Below are 8,262 nucleotides of genomic sequence, written 5' to 3'. Positions count from 1 at the left end.
CAGTCACAGTGGTCAGGTATTCTGCCACTGTGTACTCTCTGTTTAGTGCCAAATAGCATTCTAGTTTGCTCAGTTTTTTTGTTAATTCTTTCCAGCGTCAAGTAATTATATTTGGTTGGGTCTAATTGTGTTGCTGTCTTGGGGCTCTGTGGGGTCTGTTTGCTTAGGGGACTCTTCTCCAGGTTMATCTCTCTGTAGGTGATGGCTTTGTTATGGAAGGTTTGGGAATCACTTCCTTTTAGGTGGTTGTAGAATTTAATGGCTTTTTTCTGGATTTTGATCATTAGCGGGTATCGGCCTAATTCTGCTCAGCATGCATTATTTGGTGTTTTACGTTATACACAGAGGATATTTTATCAAAATGCTGCATGCAGAGTCTCAATTTGTTGTTTGTCACATTTTGTGAATTCTTGGTTGGTGAGCGGACCCCAGACCTCACAACCAAAAAGGGCAATGGGTTCTATAACTGATTYAAGTATTTTTAGCCAGATCCTAATTGGTGTGTCGAATTTTATGTTCCTTTTGATGGCATAGAAGGCCCTTCTTGCCTTGTCTCTCAGCTCGTTCGCAGCTTTGTGGAAGTTAGCTGTGGCACTGATGTTTAGGCCGAGGTATGTATCGTTTTTTGTGTGCTCTAGGGCAATGGTGTCTAGATGGAATTTGTATTTGTGGTCCTGGCAAATKGACCTTTTTTGGAACACCATTATTTTTGTCTTATTGAGATTTACTGGGCTCCCGAGTGGCACAGCGGTCTAAGGCACTGCATCTCAGTGCTAGAGGCATCACTACAGACCTGGTTCGATTCCAGGCTGTATCACAACTGGCCGTGATTGGTAGTCCCGCACAATTGGCCCAGCGTCGTCCGGGTTAGGGTTTGGCCGGGGTAGGCCATCATTGTAAAGAACAATTTGTTCTTAGCTGACTTGTTAAACATTGTTTTCACTGAGGAATTGTATGAGTCTGCTGTTAATGATAATGCAGAGGATTTTCCCAAGGTTGCTGTTGACGCATATCCCACGGTAGTTATTGGGGTCAAATTTGTCTCCACTTTTGTGGATTGGGGTGATCTGTCCTTGGTTCCAAATATTGGGGAAGATGCCAGAGCTAAGGATGATGTTAAAGAGTTTAAGTATTGCCAATTGTAATTTGTTGTCTGTATATTTGATCATTTCATTGAGGATACCATCAACACCACAGGCCTTTTTGGGTTGGAGGGTTTGTATTTGGTGCTGTAGTTCATTCAATGTTATTGGAGAATCCAGTGGGTGCTGGTAGTCTTTTATAGCTGATTCTAAGATTTGTATTTGATCATGTATATGTTTTTGCTGTTTGTTCTTTGTTATAGGGCCAAAAAGATTGGAGAAGTGGTTTACCCATACATCTCCATTTTGGATAGATAATTCTTCGTGTTGTTGTTTGTTTAGTGTGTTCCAACTTTCCCAGAAGCGGTTAGAGTCTATGGATTCTTCAATTACATTGAGCTGATTTCTGACGTGATGTTCCTTCTTTTTCTGTAGTGTATTTCTGTATTGTTTTAGTGATTCACCATAGTGAAGGCGCAGACTCAGGTTTTCTTGGTCTCTATGTTTTTGGTTGGATAGGTTTCTCAATTTCTTTCTTAGATTTTTGCATTCTTCATCAAACCATTTGTCATTGTTCATTTTCTTCGGTTTTATGAGAGGTCAAATATACTGTTTAGGTTTTCTACTGCCAAGTTTATACCTTCACTATTACAGTGGAACATTTTGTCCAGGAAGTTGTCTAAAATGAATTTAATTTGTTGTTTCCTAATTGTTTTTTGGTAGGTTTCCACACTACATTCCTTCCATCTATAGCATATCTTAATGTTATTCAGTTCCTTTGGCTTTGATGCCTCATGCTTGAGTATTGCTCTGTTCAAGTAGACTGTGATTTTGCTGTGATCTGATAGGGGTGTCAGTAGGCTGACTGTGATCAACTCTGAGAGACTCTGGGTTGAGGTCAGTGATAAAGTAGTCAACAGTACATGACAAGAGATGACTATAGGCGTACCTACTCTCTCCCTCTCATTTATTTCTCTCTACCCAGGCTAACTTCCTGTCCCTTTCTAGAGGGTTTATATATTTATGATGGGCTGTTTCTGTTCTATAAGTTTGTCTGCCAAATGACGCAGGGCTGGCAACAAGCAGCGGCATGGGTCAATAATGTTCCTTAAGTTCACACACACGGAGGAAGGCAGACAGAGGAGGCGAGAGAGAGGGGGAGGGACAGATGGGAGACAGAGAGCATGAGAGAGCGCAGATGGGGGAGGGTAGTGAAAAAGAGCGGGGGATGCTTTGAGTCATGGAAGGCTGAGCAGAGGTGACGACGGATGCTCAAATTAGTATTCCAGGAAGGACCAGAGGGAGGGAAGGAGAGAGAGAAGAGAGATGGAGGAAAGAGAGACTCGGGAAATGTAAGGGGAAGGGAGAGATTTTAGAGAGTGGAAGAGAGATGGAGGGGTTGGGAAGGATAGTTAAATCTGTATACAATAACTGGCCAGACCATTTCAGTTCAGTTATAATCTGTCAATCTGGTATTGTTGCTATATATAGACATTGGCTCCCCTCTCAGCTCGTGTGTGTGTGTGTGTGTGTGTGTGTGTGTGTGTGTGTGTGTGTGTGTGTGTGTGTGTGTGTGTGTGTGTGTGTGTGTTGGTGTGTGTGTGTGTGTGTGTGTGTGTGTGTGTGTGTGTGTTGTGTGTGTGTGTGTGTGTGTGTGTGTGTGTGTGTGTGTGTGATGTGTGATATACACTGATGTACAAAACTTCAAACACCTTCCTAATATTGAGTTGCACCCCTTTTGCCTCAAGAACAGCCTCAATTCGTTTGAGCCATGGACTACAAGTGTTGAAAAAGCATTCGACAGGATGCTGGCCCATGTTGACTCCAATGTTCCCACAGTTGTGTCAAGTTGGCTGGATGTCCTGCTGGGTGATGGACATTCTTGATACACTTGGGGAAACTGTTGAGTGGTGAAAAACCCACTAGCGTTGCAGTTCTTGACACACTCAAACCTGGTGCGCCTGGCATCTACTACCATACCCATTGAAAGGGCGCTAAATATTTTGTCTTGCCCTTTCAACCCTCTGAATGGCACACGTACACAATCCATGTCTTAATTGTTTCAGGTCTTAAAAACCCTTCATTAACCTGTCTTCCCCCTTCATCTCCACTGACTGAAGTGGATTTAACAGGTGACATCAATAAGGGTCATAGTTAAATATGGAAGATTCACTTGGTCAGTCCATGTCATGGAAAGACATTATGTTTTCTACTCAATAAATTGGATGCAGTCTATCACAGTTGCCATCCCGTTGTCACCAAAGGCCCAATATACTACCCACCACTGGACCTGTACACTCTCGTTGGCTGGCCCTCGCTTCATACTCGTCGCACAACCCCACTGGCTCCAGTCATCTACAAGACCCTGCTAGGTAAAGTCCCCCCCTTATCTCAGCTCGCTGGTCACCATAGCAGCACCTACCTGTAGCACGCGCTCCAGCAGGTATATCTCTCTGGTCACCCCAAAACCAATTCTTCCTTTGGCCGCCTCTCCTTCCAGTTCTCTGCTGCCAATGACTGGAACGAACTACAAAAATCTCTGAAACTGGAACACACTTATCTCCCTCACTAGCTTTAAGCACCAGCTGTCAGAGCAGCTCATAGATTACTGCAGCCTGTAACATAGCCCTCTATATTTAGCCCAAAACACTACCTCTTTACCTACTGTATTATTTATTTATTTTCTCCTTTGCACCCCATCATTTCTATCTCTACTTTACACTTTCTTCCACTGCAAACCAACCATTCCAGTGTTATTTTTTTTTTAACTTGCTATATGTATTTACTTCGCCACCATGGACTTTTTATATATTTTTTTATTTAATATATATATTTGTTTGCCTTACCTCCCTTATCCTCACCTCACTTGCTCACATTGTATATGAGACTTATTTTTCACTGTATTATTGACTGTATGTTTGTTTTACTCCATGTGTAACTATGTGTTGTTGTATGTGTCGAATGCTTTGCTTTATCTTGGCCAGGTCGCAATTGTAAATGAGAACGTGTTCTCAATTTGCCTACCTGGTTAAAATAAAGGTGAAATAAAAAATAAAATAAAATTATGTCTAATGTTTTGTACACTCAGTGTATAAATGAAAGGGGATTTATTTTGTGCAGTTAAACGTGTGTTAAGTTGTGTATGTTTGTGTACAGTGGAGACTAAACAATTTTACAGTAGAGGGTAATGTGAACTGCTAGATGGAGGAAGGTTTGGGGTTAGATGTAATGTCAACAAGGTGACCACTAGGGGGTGAATAAGGTAGGAGTTAGATGTGATGTCACAAGGTGACCACTAGGGGGTGAATAAGGTAGGAGTTAGATGTGATGTCTCTCGCTCTCAATTCACTTCAATTCAAGGGGCTTTATTGGCATGGGACACGTATGTTTACATTGCCAAAGCAAGTGAAATAGATAATAGACAAAAGTGAAATAAACAATCAAAAAATGTACAGCAAACATTACACTCACAGAAGTTCCAAAAGGATAAAGACATTACAAATGTAAAGTTTTTAAATAATATAGACATTTCAAATGTTATATTATTGGCTAAGTACAGTGTTGTAACAATGTGCAAGTAGTTGAAGTATGAAAGGGAAAATACATAAACAGATAAATATAGGTTGTATTTACAATGTTGTTTGTGCTCCTCTGGTTCCTGTTTTCTCAAGGCAACGGGCCACAAATCTTGCTGCTGTGACTGCACACTGTGGTATTTCGCCTAACAGATATGGGAGTTTATTCATGTTTGATTTGTTTTCTAATTCTTTGCGGGTCTGTGTGATCTGTGGGAAATATGTGTCTCTAATGTAGTCATACATTTGGCAGGAGGTTATGAAGTGTAGCTCAGTTTCCACTTCATTTTGTGGGCCATGGGCACATAGCCTGTCTTCTCTTGAGAGCCAGGTCTGCCTATGGCGGCCTCTCTCAACAGCAAGGCTATGCTCACTGAGTCTGTACATAGTCAAAGATTTTCTTAATTTGGGGTCAGTCACCGTGGCCAGGTATTCTGCCACTGTGTACTCTCTGTTTAGGGCCAGATACCATTCCAATTTTCTCAGTTTTTTGGTAGATTCTTTTTGCTTTTTCATAATTTGTTTATGTCTAAATACGTTTCTGTCCTCGGGCTCTGTGAGGTCAGTTTGTGTTTGTGAACAGAGACCCAGAACCAGCTGGCTGAGGGGACTCTTCTCTAGGTTCATCTCTCTGTATGTGAGGGCTTTGTGGTGGAATGTGTGGGCATCGCTTCCTTTTAGGTGTTTGTAGAATTTAACAGCTCCTTTCTGCACTTTGATAACTAGTGGGTGTAGTCCTAATTCTGCTCTGCATGCATTGTTTTGGGTTTTGCRTTGTACACAAAGTATATTTTTTCAGAATTCTGCATGCAGAATCTCAATTGGGTTTGTCCCATTTTGTGAATTCTTGGTTGGTGAGTGGACCCCAGAATTTACAACCATAGAGTGCAATGGGTTCGATAACTGATTGAAGTATTGGGATGCTTTATGTTCCTTTTAATGGCATAGAAGGCCTTCTTGCCTTGTCTCTTCGACCGTTCACAGCCTTGTGGAAGTTACCTGTGGTGTTAATATTTAGGTTGAGGTAGGTGTAATTATTTGTGTGCTCCAGGGCAAGTGTCTAGACAGAATTTGCATTTGTTGTCTTGGCTACTGGACCTTTTTTGGAACATCATTATTTTAGTCTTACTGAGATTCACTTTCAGGGCCCAAGTCTGACAGAATCTGTGCAGAAGATCTAGGTGCTGCTGTCGGCCCTCCTTGGTTGGGGACAGAAGCACCAGATCATCTGCAAACAGTAGACAGTAGAAGCCAATTAGACATTTGCTCAGGACATTGTTGTCACTGAGGAAATGTTGGAGTCTAGTGGGTTCTGGTAGTCTTTAATAGCTGATTCTAAGTTTAGTAAATTATCATGTATATGTTTTTGCTGTTTGTTCTTTGTTCTTTGTTATACAACTGAAAAGATTGGAGAAGTGGTTTATCCATCTCCATTTTGGATAGATAGCTCTATGTGTTGTTGTTTGTTTAGTGTGTTCCAATTCTTCCAGAAGTGATTTGATTCCATGGATTTTTCAATGAGCTGTTTTCTGAACTGCTGTTCCTTCTTTTTCTTCGTGTATTTCTCGAGAGGATTAAGATTAAGAGAGGAGAAAGAGGAGGAAGGTCTCAGAGGTGTGTCCTGGAGGGGAAAGGAAAGAGACTGACAGAGAGGAAGAATCAGAAACACTATCTTACAAACAAAGAGAGACAGAGTGATGGACAGACACAGACGGAGAGAGAGAGAGAGAGAGACATACGATGGTGAAACACTAGTTTTAGGGTCAACCACAGAGGGAACAAAGACTTGACACTAAACTCACCTGTGATGCCTGTACCCAGACAAAAATGGCCATCACACACACACACACACACACACACACACACACACACACACACACACACACACGAGATATTCCACCTGCATGGTTAACACAGCAAGGGTTAAAACACTCTGAGTAACATTGCAACTGGCTCTGCAACATCCAACACAGATGACTTCCACATACCTGTCAGTCTTACTGAGCCTGTGTGGAGCGACAGCTGTAACAGCCTTTCAGAGTGGCTCCTGTTCAGAGCAGCGTGCAACGTGCTTCTAATCCCTGATTGTCATGTTCCTGTTAATCTGACTGTTATATGTGCTGTTTGTGATGTTGCTGATGTTGAATGATAATGGATTGCATTTGAGTGCTGCGTATTTGCTTCATCCAAACCGAATCACTCACGTATCTCGCTGTCTCTCTCCATCAACTGATGGAAGTGGATGTCCTTGACTGCTTTCATGTTTTAAGACAATGTGTTCATTCATTTTAGATACGACTTGTTGAAATCAAAGATTAACAGTACAATGGGAATACAAGGCTTCAAAATGACTTGACAACAAGAAAATCTGTCTTGTCTTCTGACTGCATAGTAAATGATCTCCCTCTCTCTTTGACTCTAACTTCACTTTCTCTCCTATCTATCACCATCCCTTACTCTCTATCTCCTCTCTATCACCATCCCTTACTCTCTATCACCATCCCTTACTCTCTCTCCTCCTCTCTATCACCATCCCATACTCTCTCTCTCCTTCTCTCTATCACAATCCCTTACTCTCTCTCTCTCTCCTACCTTCCCCTCTTTCTCTTCGCTGTCGCCTCCTTCCCTGCTCTCTCACTTTCCTCTTTCTCGTCGCTGTCCTCCTGCTCTGCTCTCTCGTCACCTTCCCCTCTTTCTCTCGCTGTCCTCCTTCCTCTCTCTCACCTTCCCCTCTTTCTTCTCGCTGTCCTCCTCTTCTCTCCTCTCACCTTCCCCTCTCTCTCGCTGTCCTCCTCCTCCTCTCTACCTTCCCCCTCTTTCCTCTCGCTGTCCTCCTTCCTTCTCTCACCTTCCCTCTTTCTCTCGCTGTCCTCCTTCCTCCTTCTCTCACCTTCCCCTCTTTCTCTCGCTGTCCTCCTCTCTCTCTATCTACCTTCCCCTCTTTCTCTCGCTGTCCTCCTTCCTCTCTCTCTCTCACCTTCCCTCTTTTCTTCTCGCTTCCTCCTTCCTCTCTCTCACCTTCCCCTCTTTCTCTCGCTGTCCTCCTTCCTCTCTCTCTCACCTTCCCCTCTTTCTCTTCGCTGTCCTCTTTCCTCTCCTCTCTCACCTTCCACTCTTTTCTCGCTGTACTTCCTTCCTCTCTCTCTCACCTTCCCCTCTTTCTCTCGCTGTCCTCCTTCCTCTCTCTCACACCTTCGCCTCTTTCTACTCGCTGTCCCTCCTTCCTCTCTCTCCCCTTCCCCTCTTCTCTCCTGCTGTCTTTCCTTCCTCTCTCTCACCTTCCCCTCTGCCCCTACTACAAGTTTCTCCTTCCTCTCTCTCTTCACCTTCCCCTCTGACCCTACTAAAGTTCTCTCTCTCTCTCTCTCTCTCTACCTCCCCTCTGACCCCTACTACAGTTTCTTCCTCCTCTCTCTCTCTCACCTCCCCTCTGCCCCTAACTACAAGTTCTCCTTCCCCTCCCATCTTCCCTCTCTCTCTCTTACTTTCCCCTCTGCCCTACTACAAGTTCTCCCTTCCTCTCTCTCTCTCACCTTCCCTCTGACCCTAACTACAAGTTCTCCTTCCTCCCTCTCTCTCTCACCTTCCCTCTGCCCCTACTACAA

The sequence above is a fragment of the Salvelinus sp. IW2-2015 genome, linkage group LG18 (genome assembly GCF_002910315.2).
Source record: "Salvelinus sp. IW2-2015 linkage group LG18, ASM291031v2, whole genome shotgun sequence".
NCBI lineage: Eukaryota > Metazoa > Chordata > Actinopteri > Salmoniformes > Salmonidae > Salvelinus > Salvelinus sp. IW2-2015.
Note: the sequence above shows the minus strand (reverse complement) of the source record.